Source organism: Lolium rigidum, chromosome 7 (assembly GCF_022539505.1).
Source record: "Lolium rigidum isolate FL_2022 chromosome 7, APGP_CSIRO_Lrig_0.1, whole genome shotgun sequence".
Lineage (NCBI taxonomy): Eukaryota > Viridiplantae > Streptophyta > Magnoliopsida > Poales > Poaceae > Lolium > Lolium rigidum.
This window is the reverse complement of record NC_061514.1, coordinates 279077646-279093615: the sequence shown is the minus strand read 5'-3', so window position 1 is coordinate 279093615 and position 15970 is coordinate 279077646.

The following is a 15970-nucleotide window of genomic DNA, read 5'->3' as shown; positions in this document are numbered from 1 at the left end:
AGCTTTCAGAGTTTGAAGAAGAAAGGTTATTGGAAATATTGAAGAAACACCGAGGTGCTATTGGCTACACTGTTGATGACTTGAAGGGGATTTCTCCCTCTATTTGCCAACACGCCATTAATATGGAAGATGATGCGAAGCCTATTGTTGAACCTCAGCGTCGTCTAATTCCTAAGATGAAGAATGTGGTAAGAAATGAGGTATTAATACTCCTTGAAGCTGGTATTATATATCCTATTGCTGATAGTAGATGGGTTAGTCCTGTGCATTGTGTTCCTAAGAAAGGAGGAATGACTCGTTGTGCCTAATGATAATGATGAGCTCATCCCTCAAAGAGTAGTTGTAGGTTATAGAATGTGCATTGATTATCGAAAAGTTAATAAGGTTACTAAGAAAGATCATTACCCTTTACCATTTATTGATCAAATGTTAGAAAGGTTATCTAAAAATACTCATTTTTGCTTTCTTGATGGTTATTCTGGGTTTTCACAAATTGTTGTTAAAACTAAAGATCAAGAGAAAACCACTTTCACTTGTCCCTATGGAACTTATGCTTATAGGCGTATGCCTTTTGGTTTATGTAATGCTCCTGCTACTTTTCAAAGATGCATGTCTGCTATTTTTCATGGCTTTTGTGAGAGTATTGTAGAGGTATTCATGGATGATTTTTCCGTCTATGGAAATTCTTTTGATAATTGCTTGCGGAATCTTGATAAAGTTTTGCAGAGATGTGAAGAAACTAACCTTGTTCTTAATTGGGAGAAATACCACTTTATGGTTAATGAAGGAATTGTATTGGGACATAAAATTTCCGAGAGAGGTATTGAAGTTGATAGAGCTAAAGTTGAAGCAATTGAGAAGATGCCCTATCCTAGGGATGTTAAAGGTATTCGTAGTGTTCTTGGTCATGCTGGGTTTTATAGGAGATTTATTAAAGATTTTTCTAAAATTTCAAAGCTTCTTACTAATCTTCTTCAAAAAGATGTACCTTTTGTTTTTGATGATGATTGTAAGGAAGCTTTTGAAACTCTAAAGAAAGCTTTTGAAATTATGTGCGATGCTAGTGATTTTGCTGTAGGTGCTGTTCTTGGACAGCGAGTAGATAAAAAACTGAATGTCATTCATTATGCTAGCAAAACTCTTGATGCTGCTCAAAGAAATTATGCTACAACTGAAAAAGAACTCGTTAGTCTGTAGTCTTTGCTTGTGATAAGTTTAGATCTTATATTGTTGATTCAAAAGTTACAATTCATACTGATCATGTTGCAATTAGATATCTTATGACAAAGAAAGATGCTAAGCTAAGGCTTATTAGATGGGTACTTCTTTTGCAAGAATTTGATTTACATATTGTAGATAGGAAATGTGCTGATAATCCTGTTGCTGATAATTTGTCTAGATTGGAAAATATTGCTTATGATCCTGTTCCCGTTAATGATAGTTTTCCAAATGAACAATTGGCTGTAATAAAGGTGAGCTCGCGAGACGAGTCCTTGGTATGCTCGATTATGCTAACTTTATTGTTTCCAAGTACTTGCCTCCAACCTTTTCAGCTCAAGAAAGGAGGAAATTCTTTTATGACTTGAGGCATTATTTTTGGGATGACCCACACTTATATAAAGAAGGAGTGGATGGTATTCTCGCGAAGGTGTGTTCCCGAATATGAACAACAAGAGATATTGAGTAAATGTCATGGTAGTGCTTATGGAGGACATCACGCCGGAGATAGAACCGTGCAAAAGGTTCTACAATCAGGTTTTTATTGGCCAACTCTATTCAAAGATGCAAGGAAGTTTATTTTATATTGTGATGAATGTCAAAGGGTTGGTAATATCTCCAGACGCAATGAAATGCCGATGAATTATACTCTTGTTATTGAACCGTTTGATTGTTGGGGATTTGACTTCATGGGACCTTTTCCCTCTTCAGAAGGTAACACTCATATACTTGTTGTTGTTGATTATGTTACTAAATGGGTGGAAGCCATACCTACAAAAAGTGCTGATGGTGAGACCTCTTTAAGAATGCTTTTAGACATTATTTTTCCTAGATTTGGAGTTCCTAGATATATTATGACAGATGGAGGTTCTCATTTTATTCATGGTGGTTTTAGAAAGACTCTTGCTAAATATGGTATTAATCATAGAATTGCTTCCGCTTATCATCCTCAAACTAGTGGGCAAGTAGAACTATCAAATAGAGAAATTAAATCTATCTTGCAAAAGACTGTTAATAAAACTAGAAAGAATTGGGCTAGTAAATTGAAGGAAGCACTATGGGATTATAGAACTGCTTATAAAAACCCCATGGGAATGTCACCTTATAAAATGGTTTATGGAAAAGCTTGTCATTTACCTTTAGAACTAGAGCACAAAGCTTATTGGGCTGTTAGAGAACTAAATAAAGATCCTAAACTAGCCGGTAATAAGAGGTTGCTGCAATTAAGTTCTCTAGATGAATGGAGAAGTGAAGCTTATGAAAATGATAAACTCTTTAAAGAGAAAATTAAGAAATGGCATGATAGAAGGATTATCAAAAGAGAGTTTAATATTGGGGATAAAGTCCTATTGTATCGGTCTCGTCTCAGATTCTTTGCAGGGAAATTACTCTCGAAATGGGAAGGACCATATGTTGTTGAGGAGGTGTATCGTTCAGGAGCAATTAAAATTATTTCTCTCCAAGGCAATGCCACGCAAGTGGTGAATGGACAAAGACTCAAGCATTATATCTCAGGTGATTCTTATAATGTAGATGTTGATATTATTCGAGTGGAAACACCGGAGGCTTTCATCAAAGGTCAAATTGACAGATCCGCCGGAACCCGACTTTGAATAGGTAACAAGTACGAGTAATAAAAGTTCGCGATTTACTTTCCGAACAATGTTTTTGCTGTTTTTGGAAAATATGAAAAATTACGAGATCGAAACGGAGTGGAGGAGACGCACGAGGGCGTGCCCCCATAGGCCGGCGCGGGCCCCAGCCTGGCCGCGCCGCCCTATGAGGACACCGCCTCGTCGCCCCTCTCCGACTCGGTTCGACCTGGTACTTTCCGTTTGTTGTGAAATTTTTTACTATATAATCCCCCGGACCCCCGGAGGTCCGTATATCGTTTTCTCGACGTGTTTTGTTTCGAGCTGTTTCTGCCAGGATCTGTCTTTGATCTAGAAGCACCATGGTCTCCAACAACAAGGACAAGGAGCCTTCGGAGGAAGGTATCCAAGACCCCGAGTTGAAGGAAGAGGTCAAGGGGGATGAAGAGGAAGTCGAAGAAGTTCCGCGAGTACGCCCGCGCACCACCATTGCAAGCATCGGAGTGGTGTCAAACCCGTTCAACGCCAAGAAGAGTGCACGGATTAGCACCGGAGGAGGAGTTCCACGTCATTACCTAGCTCCAAAGACATCTTCTTCAGGCACTTACCATCCCTTCCACAATCTAATCTACAATAATCAAATTGAAAGGACTCCCAAGGCAGCATTGCCTAGCAATTGGGATATAGATCGTTCTAACACCGCAGGAAGGACGAAGCCTCGAAGCCGAAGGGTGGGGAAATAACTCCAAGAATTGGGACTCGCCGTCGGACATACTTCTTAATCGCGTCGAGCACAATTCGGAGATGATCCGCAACCTCATGTACAAGATTGATGAGCTTCGGGAGCTTGTGGAGAAGCTTGTGAGGAATTCATCACCGCCACGACCAAAGGAGTAATTCATCATCGGTATTGGCATCCCCTTGGTTTGTTCCAAGCTTGAGGGAGTGCCGCAGTATCACATCATCACTACCTTTTACTTTTTACTATCAAGTAGTGTCATATCATGAGTAGGGAAGTTATCATATAAGATGGGTTGCAGTGTGGAAGTATCTCTCCTTTAGTTGGTTGTCTATGTATCCCTTGGTGTGAGTTATCGTTATGAAATATTAATGAGAAGTTTTATCATTTACATATTGCACATCTTATTTATGTTTGCAATTTCTAGTATATGATTGATCTTGATTTTAGTATTGGTACCACTTTGGGAGCATTGAGTAAATCTATTTGGTTTTGGAAAACTTAGCATTGGTCAATAGCAACAACACCTTGAGGTTTAAATAGAAAAGAGAAATACATATAGTTGTTTCATTATCTTCCTTTCTTGTTAGCTCATAGTTTATTATTCTGAAGTTAAAATTGTTTGTGCTTGCAAGAAAGATGCATGATTATGTCTATCACAAGTATATTTGTTTGTTTCCCTCAACTCTTATGCTTGCTAATTAACCTTGCTAGCCAAAGACCTGTACTGAGAGGGAATGCTTCTCGTACATCCAAACCTGAACCCAAACCTATGCCATTTGTGTCCACCATATCTACCTACTGCATGGTATTTTCTGCCATTCCAAGTAAATACTTCATGTTCTACCTTTAAACAATTCAAAGTTTATTACTTCTTATTTGTGTCAATGTTTTATAGCTCATGAGGAAGTATGTGGTGTTTTATCTTTCAGTCTTGTTAGGCAGCTGATGACCCACAAGTATAGGGGGTGTATCGTAGTATCTTCGATAAGTAAGAATGTCGATCCCAACGAGGAGCAGAAGGTGTTGACAAGCAGTTTTGATGAAGGATTCACTGTAAATGCTCACAGACAAGTATTCGGGGGTTTTGATGTAACGAGATGAATAAAGTACAAGTAAGTAAAATGCGAGAGAAATAATTGCAGCGAGTGGCCCAATCCTTTTTAGCACAAAGGACAAGCCGGTTTGTTTACTTATAATGACCAAACGTTCTCGAGGACACACGGGATTTTAGTCTAGTGCTTTCGCTACATACAGCTGATTAATCTTCATTGTTTTGATAAGTGTTGTGTGGGTGAACCTGTGCTAATGTACCGCCCTTCCTAGGACTAATACATACTTGTGATTATACCCCTTGCAAGCATCCGCAACTACAAGAAAGTAATTAAGATAAATCTAACCACAGCCTTAAACTCGAGATCCTGCGATCCCTCCTGCATCGATATACCAACGGGGGTTTAGGTTTCTGTCACTCCGGCAACCCCGCAATTGGCAAACGAGTACAAGATGCATTCCCCTAGGCCCATAAATGGTGAAGTGTCGTGTAGTCGACGTTCACACGACACCACTATAAGAATAACACCACAACTTAAATATCATAACATTGAATATTACTCAACCATAGTTCACTACTAACAATTAGACTTCACCCATGTCCTCAAGAACTAAACGAACTACTCACGAGACATCATATGGAACATGATCAGAGGTGATATGATGATGAATAACAATCTGAACATAGACCTTGGTTCAATGGTTTCACTCAATAGCATAAACAACAAGTAGAAATCAGTATCGGGAGAGTTTCCCCTATCAAACAATCAAGATCAAACCCAAATTGCTACAAAGGTGACGATGACCAGCGGTGGAGATGGCGGTGATGATGGTGGAGATGATGATGATGGTGATGGAGATGATGTCCAGCTCGTTGGCGGTGACGATGGCGTCGATTTCCCCCTCCGGGAGGGAATTTCCCCGGCGGATTCCCGCCCGCCGGAGAGCTCTTTTCTCTCGGTGTTCTCCGCCCCGCAGAGGCGGCTGTAACCCTTCGTGAGGATTCCTCTGTGGCTTAGGTCTTCGGGACGAAGTGTTTCGCGAAGAAAAGGAGGCGAAAGAGGCCGAGGGGCCCCACACCACATGGTGGCGCGGCCGGGCCATGGGCCGCGCCACCCTATGGTGTGGGCCCACCTCGGGTCCAACTGGCTCCCCCTTCCGGCTTCCTCCGTCATCCGGAAAAATAGGATTTTTGGTAAAACTTCCTTCCACAGCTTGATCTTCCGAAATATTGCATCCCGACGGTGCTTTTTCCAGCAGAATCCCGGCTCCGGTGCTCGATCTCCAAATAATCATGAAACATGCAAAATAGATGAAATAACATAAGTATTGTGTCCCAATATGAAATATATCAATGAATAACGAGCAAATTATGATATAAAATAGTGATGCAAATTGGACGTATCAACTCCCCCCAAGCTTAGACTTCGCTTGTCCCCAAGCGAAACTGAACTCGATAAACAGGACCACATGTTTATGGAGTGAAGAGTCGATAAATAGAATACGGGCAAGAAGCATCATATTCATTCACACAAGACATTATAGTAAACAACTTCCTCATATAACTCAACTTGAAACAAGTATAAGGTAATCACAAATAAAGGTGCATAAGAAATCTGTTATCACCAGAATTGGACCAAGTCAGAGGTGGGCCGTGATCAAGATGGACGTGAAGAATATATATATATAGAAGAAATACGTGAGTCGGCCTTTTATACCAAGTTGGGCTTGTTTGCCCATGTATCTGTAACATATTAGATCGCATCTTAGTTTAGAAGTTAGAATCTTACTCGTGCACGGTTTGGTGCACGCCCACGTTAGAAAGTCCGCTGGACTATAAATATGTATCTAGGGTTTATGGAATAAACAACAACCAACGTTCAACCACAAACAAATCTCGGCGCATCGCCAACTCCTTTGTCTCGAGGGTTTCTACCGGTAAGCACCATGCTGCCTAGATCGCATCTTGCGATCTAGGCAGGACTAAGCCTGTCCACGTTGTTCATGCGTTGCTCGTATCGAAGCCTTTTTGATGGCGAGCAACGTAGTTATCTTAGACATGTTAGGGTTAGCATTGTTCTTCATATTACATGCTTCCGTAGTGCAACCCTTGCATGTCTAGCCGCCCTTACACCTATCTTAGGTGTAGGGGCGGCACCCGCTTGATCATAGTTTAGTAGATCTGATCCGTTACGATTGCTCCTTGTTCTACAAGGATTAGTTTAATATCTGCAATAGTTAGGCCTTACAAAGGGTTGGAGGATCCAGCGGCGTGTAGGGTGGCGTTTGCTAGCCCTAGAAAGGATGTTCCGGGGATCAACCTCGTGTTGGTTTTTAGGCCCTGTCTAGGATCGGCTTACGGTCACCGTGCGCGAGCGCGAGGCCCAATCGTGAGTAGGATGATCCGATTATGCGGTGAAAACCCTAAATCGTCGTAGATCTCATTAGCTTTACCTTGATCAAGCAGGACCACCATATATTCGGACACCTCGTCCGAATCATGGGTGGATCGGCTCTTTGAGCCGATTCACGAGATAACCTCGAGAGCCGATCGAGGCTCGTATTTAATGTTTACGTGTGTGCCCTGCAGGAAACTAAGCGAGGCATCATCCACACCTTCCCGACCAGGTATAGGTCGGGTGGCACGCCCTTGCAGTTGGCATCGGCGCGTGCGACCGAGGAGGCTTTGCGGGCCGTCGCTCTGAGGGACTGGGGCCAGCCGCAGCCCTAGTTGTTCCCGGCTCTACGGTGTTGCTCGTCTCTGCCCGCCAGGGGGTTTCTGACGTCAACACATTCTGGCACGCCCGGTGGGACAGCCTTCGACATCCACGACATCGCCATCTACATCCGAGATGGTGGAAGACACTCCGGTCACGTACGAGGATCTGCCTGACGAGCTCAAGAAGAAACATGACGAGATCAAGGCAACCCTCGAAGCCGAACTCATCGGCTCCTTCCACCGAACCCGCTCCCATGGCGTCAGGTGGAAGGGTTTCACACCTGAAGGCGCACTCGATGGAGTGGACCTTTCCGCCCCGTCGGAAGAACGCACCGAGTCGCCGCGGCAGGAAATCAACTACATGGTGGCTCATTCGCTGCACCGCCACTCTGAGAGCCTGGTGAACACCTTGGAGCGTGTCTCTCTGCGCGTCGTCAAGGAAATCATGAGTCACCGGTACTCCCCGTCGGGACCGGCTCTGGGGACTTTCAAAGGAGAGATGCCACTCCAGCCCCAGCCGTTCGCATGGGCAGCACCGGAACTGCCGAACTCATCGGCATACGTCGTCTACAAGATTGGTGGTGATCCTAGTGACTACCAATTCCTACCCGAGGCACCCAAGGAGATCCCGCACGGATACGCGTGCGCATACGTCACCGGACCGCAACGCCCGGGCACTCTCGAACCAGGCTGCAATATCGAGGGCCTCCGGAACGGCAGGAGGAACGTCGGGAGCCGATCCTGAGAAGCAATCGTGGCTAGCTAAGTACGCCACTCCGACAAACCTCCAAAGCCCAGCTCCTGCAGTTGGCTTAGAACCGGAAAAGCAAGCATGGCTGGTTAAGTATGCCACCCCGGCGAATCTTCGGGGTTCGACACCTTCAGCCATCACGGCGGATCAGATTTGTGCAATTCGAAAGATCGGTTCGGTATGATGCCGAAAAGGAAGGCGTTCGGCTACACCAAGCCGTACCCCAACAGCTACGAACTGATCCCGCTGCCACCCAAATATCGGCTCCCGGACTTCACGAAGTTTAGTGGATCGGATGGTTCCAGCTCCATCGAGCATGTGAGCCGGTATTTGGCACAGCTGGGCACGATCTCGGCGTCGGACGAGTTGCGCGTGAGGTTCTTCGCACGGTCCCTCACAGGATCGGCTTTCGGGTGGTACACATCGCTACCACCGAACTCCATCCAGACTTGGAAGCAGTTGGAAGAGCAGTTCCATGAGCAGTATCACTCAGAGGCTTCCGATGTTGGCATTGCCGATCTAGCGCAAATACGACAGAAGCGCGGGGAAACAGTGTCGGAATACGTCCAACGCTTCAGGACCATTAGGAACCGATGCTTTTCGGCTCATATGAGCGAAAAAGAAGCAGTCGAGTTGGCGGTGGTGGGTCTCTCATCATCAATCAAGGACGTGGCCTCCCAAGCAGACTACCCTTCGTTGGCGCACATGGTGCAAAAGCTGTCAGCATATGAACAGCGCCACCCAGACGTTTACCAGGACAAATTCAAGCGGGTGGTGACTTTGGTTGAGGCAGACGAAGATGAAGGTGCCATGGGAAATCAGGAGGTAGCAGTGGCTGAATGGACTCGAGCAACGGGCCCCGTGACCTGCAAATGGGTGAAGCCACAAGGCCCTCCAAAAGGGTTCGACTTCGACGTGACCAAGACGGAGCAGATTTTTGATCTCTTACTCACGGAGAAGCATATAAAGGTACCCGAAGGCCACAAGTTCCCCACGGTGCAAGAGCTGAACGGAAGGCCATACTGCAAATGGCATAACACGTTCTCCCACACCACCAACGACTGCAGGGTGTGGCGGCAGCAGATCCAAATGGCGATAGAAAACGGACGGTTGATTTTCAACCAATACGCCATGAAGGTCGACACACACCCCTTCCCCGCCGTAAACATGGTGGAGTATGCTTGCCATGGAGGGTGCCAGCCGGGTTTCCCGTGCAATATCAACATGGTAGATCTTGGACACCACGCTGGCAAGGATGGAGATGAGGGCAGCTGCTCTCATAGCAAAGATGCAGAGGAAGCCGCTCCACGCGATCGGCTCCGCCAAGACGGCAAGCACTACGTCACAGAGGGAGAAGTGAAGAACATAATATATCAGCGACCTCTCTCTGATCACCTCCTCAACAAGTATGTGAGTCAGTACGACCAACGCCGACGGTCCAGCGATGATGATGAAAGAGATCGTCCGGCTAGAGAAGCCGAAGACATCGTCGGCATAATCGCGATGAGGAGGAGCACGAGCGTTGTGCCAAGGAAAAGGCAAGGGAGCAAGACAACGAGGACGAGCACCGGGATTGTCCCTTCTTCGAGCACTCGCTGGGATTCAGGAATGAGCCGATTGCCAACAATCGGCAATTGCCCGTAATGCAACCGGAAGAAGAAGGAGGCAGCCAACGTGTCCGTGTTCGAGCGCTTAGGACCTCTCCCGCCACAGAGCAAACGAGCTGAGTCCCCTCGGTTGAAAGATCTCGAAGATTCAGAAGACGAGGGAGAAGAAGAAAAAGACAGGTATCACCGGCCAAGGTGGTACCCTGATGGACTCAGCCATTCCCAGAAACGCAGGGTTCAACGATTGCGCGGCCTGGAAGAAGCCGAGAGGTTATACTTGCATACATTGAGGAAGGCAAGGCCTGATCTGGCTGCGAAGGTTCAGCGAACCCTGGATGAAGAGGGTCGTCCACGGAAAATGGAGTGGCGCCCCAAGCAAAGGAAAGCCGATGACGAAACATCGGCCGGCACAAACATGGTGCTCGTTCTTCCGACGAAGCTTAGTGCTCCACGATTACACGATGCACTCAAGGTGGGCGACAGCAAGCGCACCAACATGATGAAGTCAGAGATTGGGCTGGTTTTATCTACCGGCCTGAACGAGTAGCAAGAGCACGTCAAGGAGCAAACATGGCGAGGCTGATCCTTGTGATCGGCCCCGAAAATTTATGAAGGGAACTTACAAAACCTTCACCGAGCAAGCAACGTGGAGGCCGATTCCGAGCAATCGGCCAAAATTATCCTCACCATCCATTCTCGCTCGGGTTCGACATGTTATCCAACGAGCCGATACCATCAATTCTCTTGACGAGAATCGGCTCGGGGGGGCACCCAGGTGTATAAAACACGAGGATATGCAACGGAAGCGTCTCATCCTTTGGTGATGGGTATTGGAGTGTGGGGGCCGATGCATAAGTCGGCCGTAAAAAAAAAATTCTGAAAATTCGAAAATTTTCGAGCACAGCCGATGCAGCAGACATCGACTTAGGGATATAGCCGATGCATGGCCATCGACTCAAGAGGATCAATGGAGCACGAAGGGAGATTTTAATGGAAGAACTCCTCAATGGAGTAGTTTAAGGGCTCGGATCCTCTCTTCAAGGACAATGCCAAGAGCAGCCTGGACGTGCAGATCAGGTCAAGGATGGATTGCATAAGATCCACCAAAGGAAAGGAGTCGATCTAGCCGGCAAGGCGCGGGAAGAACTGAAGAGGCTCGGGGGGGGGGGGGGCAGCTCACCTTGAAGGCTCTCTGCTCTGGGAAGCCGATTTATGTTCAAAACAGCTGGTTCTGCATAAGGAGCTCCCTCAGACATAATCAAGCCCAGGTCCATACAGCTAATTTGCGTATCCTCGTCTCTGTTTTGCCTTGGCTGAGACTCGGGGGGGGGCAACAGGCCTGGTAGGTGCCCTATTTTTGAGAGCCGACTGGAGTTACCTCGGCTGTCACTGCATCATGATCTTCTCAGGGAAGAACTGGGAAGGAAAAGCCATCGTCTGGTACGAGGTTTGGACCGTGCTGGTGCTGCAGGAAAAGGAAGAGACTAGTTTCTCAAATTAGCCGATGAATAATCATCGACTGCGGGACTGCAAAACGCCACGGTCGAGAAAAACAATAATAGCCCGATTCGTTACTATCGGTCTTGGTGTGGCAAGCGGGAGGATGGAAATTGGATTAATGAAAGGAGAAATTGGAAGAACAATTCTCATTAATTCAAAGGAGCAGCTTTACAAGAAGAGCCGATGGCTCTCAAAAGAGGGATCTAGTGCCTAGTGCACTGCTACTGCTAGTCCTACTCTACTAGTCGTCGTTGTCCTCATCGTCGCCGTCGTCGAGGTCGTCGGCGCTGCTCCCGGGAAGCTCCTCGCCGCTGCTGTCCCAGCCGTCGGCTGGAGCTTCCTCCTCCTCCTCGTCATCATCATCATCCTCGCTATCCGCCCAGCTGCGGAAGCGCTTCGTTGGAGGATACCCAATGGAGGAGGAGGAATCATCTTCCTCCTCCTCATCTTCTTCTTCCTCGTCGTCATCGTCGTCCTCGCTGTCCGCCCACATGCGGGAGCGCTTCTTCGGCGGAAGCTTGACGGAGGGGGAGGCCTTGGTCCTCTCCGCTTCTCCTCCCTTCTTCTCCTTGTCAGAGGAGATGGGGTGCGCCCCGGAGCGGGGATCGTCCTCTTCCTTGTTCTTCGGCAACGGTTGGAGAGAGAGGCCTGAAGCGGAGGAGGAAGAGGAAGACATGGCTGCAGGAGAGAAGGGTTTTTTGGTTTGGCGAACAGAGCAGAGCAAGGGGATGGAGTGGTGAACCGTTTGGCACAGATAAATAAAGAGAGTGTAGTGGAGATTTAATGCCATGACGGTTCTCGAGGACGTGATGCCGAAATTGACAATTCATACAGGGAAGCCCAGGAGGCAAGGCATCATGATGAAGATTCTGCGGCAGTTCTGCTCTGCCACGATATGACCCGACGAAAGAAGAGCATAATGATTTTGGAAATGTCATTTCCAAAACCAGGGGGGCATGTGTTATCACCAGAATTGGACCAAGTCAGAGGTGGGCCGTGATCAAGATGGACGTGAAGAATATATATATATAGAAGAAATACGTGAGTCGGCCTTTTATACCAAGTTGGGCTTGTTTGCCCATGTATCTGTAACATATTAGATCGCATCTTAGTTTAGAAGTTAGAATCTTACTCGTGCACGGTTTGGTGCACGCCCACGTTAGAAAGTCCGCTGGACTATAAATATGTATCTAGGGTTTATGGAATAAACAACAACCAACGTTCAACCACAAACAAATCTCGGTGCATCACCAACTCCTTCGTCTCGAGGGTTTCTACCGGTAAGCACCATGCTGCCTAGATCGCATCTTGCGATCTAGGCAGCACAAGCCTGTCCACGTTGTTCATGCGTTGCTCGTACTGAAGCCTTTTTGATGGCGAGCAACGTAGTTATCTTAGACATGTTAGGGTTAGCATTGTTCTTCATATTACATGCTTCCGTAGTGCAACCCTTGCATGTCTAGCCGCCCTTACACCTATCTTAGGTGTAGGGGCGGCACCCCGCTTGATCATAGTTTAGTAGATCTGATCCGTTACGATTGCTCCTTGTTCTACAAGGATTAGTTTAATATCTGCAATAGTTAGGCCTTACAAAGGGTTGGAGGATCCAGCGGCGTGTAGGGTGGCGTTTGCTAGCCCTAGAAAGGATGTTCCGGGGATCAACCTCGTGTTGGTTTTTAGGCCCTGTCTAGGATCGGCTTACGGTCACCGTGCGCGAGCGCGAGGCCCAATCGTGAGTAGGATGATCCGATTATGCGGTGAAAACCCTAAATCGTCGTAGATCTCATTAGCTTTACCTTGATCAAGCAGGACCACCATATATTCGGACACCTCGTTCGAATCATGGGTGGATCGGCTCTTTGAGCCGATTCACGAGATAACCCGAGAGCCGGTCGAGGCTCGTATTTAATGTTTACGTGTGTGCCCTGCAGGAAACTAAGCGAGGCATCATCCACACCTTCCCGACCAGGTATAGGTCGGGTGGCACGCCCTTGCGGTTGGCATCGGCGCGTGCGACCAGGAGGCTTTGCGGGCCGTCGCTCTGAGGGACTGGGGCCAGCCGCAGCCCTAGTTGTTCCCGGCTCTACGGTGTTGCCCGTCTCTGCCCGCCAGGGGGTTTCTGACGTCAACAAAATCATAATTGGAGATGGCAAACTTTGTTCTTGGTCAGAGAACAGTTAACAGATTATACTTTATCTATTGAGCAGCGCTCTCATATTAAAAGCTTATGGTAAACTTGCATACTCAATCATATTAATCATTGATGACTTTCAAAGCTATATTCATTCAGGTAAAACTTGTACTAAACAAGAAAGAGTAAAGACATGATGAAGCAAATCACAATATAATAGTTTGATCACAACAACTCAAATGCTTGCTTGAGATGGAGGGAAATAGGTTTACCGACTCAACATAAAGTAAAAGACAGGCCCTTCGCAGAGGGAAGCAGGGATTAAATCATGTGCTAGAGCTTTTTCAGTTTTGAAATCATATAAAGAGAATAAAAGTAAAGTTTTGAGAGGTGTTTGTTGTTGTCAACGACCGGTAGCGGGTACTCTAACCCCCTTGCCAAACAGACCTCCAAAGAGCGGCTCCCATGAAGGACGTTATCTCTACCAGCAAGGTAGATCATCCCTCTTCTCTTTTGTTTACACATGTACTTTAGTTTATTTAAGGATGACACTCCCCCCAACCTTTGCTTACACAAGCCATGGCTAACCGAATCCTCGGGTGCCTTCCAACAATCTCATACCATGGAGGAGTGTCTATTGCAAAATTAAGTTGCTTACCGATGAATCAGGGCAAAACATGTGAAGAGAATTATTAATGAAAGTTGATTAATTGGGGCTGGGAACCCCGTTGCCAGCTCTTATTGCAAAATTATAGGATAAGTGGATGAAGCCACTAGTCCTTTAGTGGAGGCTGCCTAACAAGACTGAAAGATAAAACACCACATACTTCCTCATGAGCTATAAAACATTGACACAAATAAGAAGTAATAAGTTTTGAATTGTTTAAAGGTAGCACATGAAGTATTTACTTGGAATGGCAGACAATACCATGCGGTAGGTAGGTATGGTGGACACAAATGGCATAGGTTTGGGTTCAGGTTTGGATGCACGAGAAGTATTCCCTCTCGGTACAGGTCTTTGGCTAGCAAGGTTAATTAGCAAGCATAAGAGTTGAGGGAAACAAACAAATATACATGTGATAGAAACAATCATGCATCTTACTTGTAAGCACAAACAGTTTTAACTTTAGAATACTAAGCTAAGAACTGATAAGAAAGATAATAACATCTTCTACATTTGTTTCCTCTATTCTTCTAAAACTCAAAGTGTTGTTGCTATTGACCATTGCTAAGTTTGCCAAAACCAAATAGATTAACTCAATGCTCCCAAAGTGGTACCAATACTAAAATCAAGATCAATCATATAGTAGAAATTGCAAACTAAAATAAGGTGTGCAATATGTAAATGATAAGACTTCTCATTAATATTCCATAACGATAACTCACACCAAGGGATACATAGACAAACTAAAGGAGAGATACTTCCACACCGCAACCCATCTCATACGATAACTTCCCTACTCATGATATGACACTACTTGATAGTAAAAAGTAAAAGGTAATGATAATGTGATACCGCGGCACTCCCCAAGCTTGGAACAAACCAAGGGGATGCCAATACCGATGATGGATTACTCCTTTGGTGATGGTGGTGATGAATTCCCGTCTTCAGACTTCCAAGATAGAGGCTCTCCATCAACAAATGACATCTTGGTCTCGGGAATCCTGAAACTAGCAGCACGGCTTATATGTTTAAACCTGTTTTCATACTCACAGTTCTGATTATGAATGTCATAGAGTTGAGCTTGGAGTTTGTTGGTGGTGTCGTGAAGTGAGAGGATGTCGCCCCATAGCTTTGCAGTTTCCTTCTCGTGTTCAGCAATGAGTTCGGACACAATCTTGTGAAAGATATCCACTTCACGCTCGGCCATCTTCTTGTAATTGAAGACCTCTTGTTCTAGCTTCTCCATCCTGTCCTCCAAGCTTCCTTCTCCTTTGGGACCACGAACATCTTTGATCCGCAGTTTTCCCTCGACGAGCATCAACTCCTTTGGGTGCATCCTCAGCTCCTCCATGTACAAGTTGCCAACATCCTTGCAGGAGCTGTCCTTCGGAGTTCCCGATGAAGACATGATGGCTCTAGATCTAAAACAAATCCTGACAGAAACAGCTCGAAACAAAACACGTCGAGAAAACGATATACAGACCTCCAGGGGTCCGGGGGATTTTATAATAAAAATTTTCAGAACAAACGGAAAGTACCAGATCGAACCAGAGTCGGAAAGGGGCGACGAGGCGGTGCCACCATAGGTCGGCGCGGGCCCGGGTCGGGCCGCGCCGGCCTGTGGTGGCACGCCCTCGTGCGTCCTTTCCACTCCGTTTCGAACTCGTAATTTTTCATATTTTCCAAAAACAACAAAAATAATGTTCGGAAAGTAAATCGCGAACTTTTCATTACCGAGCATCGTTACCTATTCAAAGTCGAGTTCGGCGGATCGTCAATTTGTCCTTTGATGAAAGCCTCCGGTGTTTCCACTCGAATAATATCAACATCAACATTATAAGAATCACCCGAGATATAATGCTTGAGTCTTTGTCCATTCACCACTTGCGTAGCATTGCCTTGGAGAGAGCTAATTTTAATTGCTCCCGAACGATACACCTCCTCAACAACATATGGTCCTTCCCATTTCGAGAGTAATTTCCCCGCAAAGAATCCG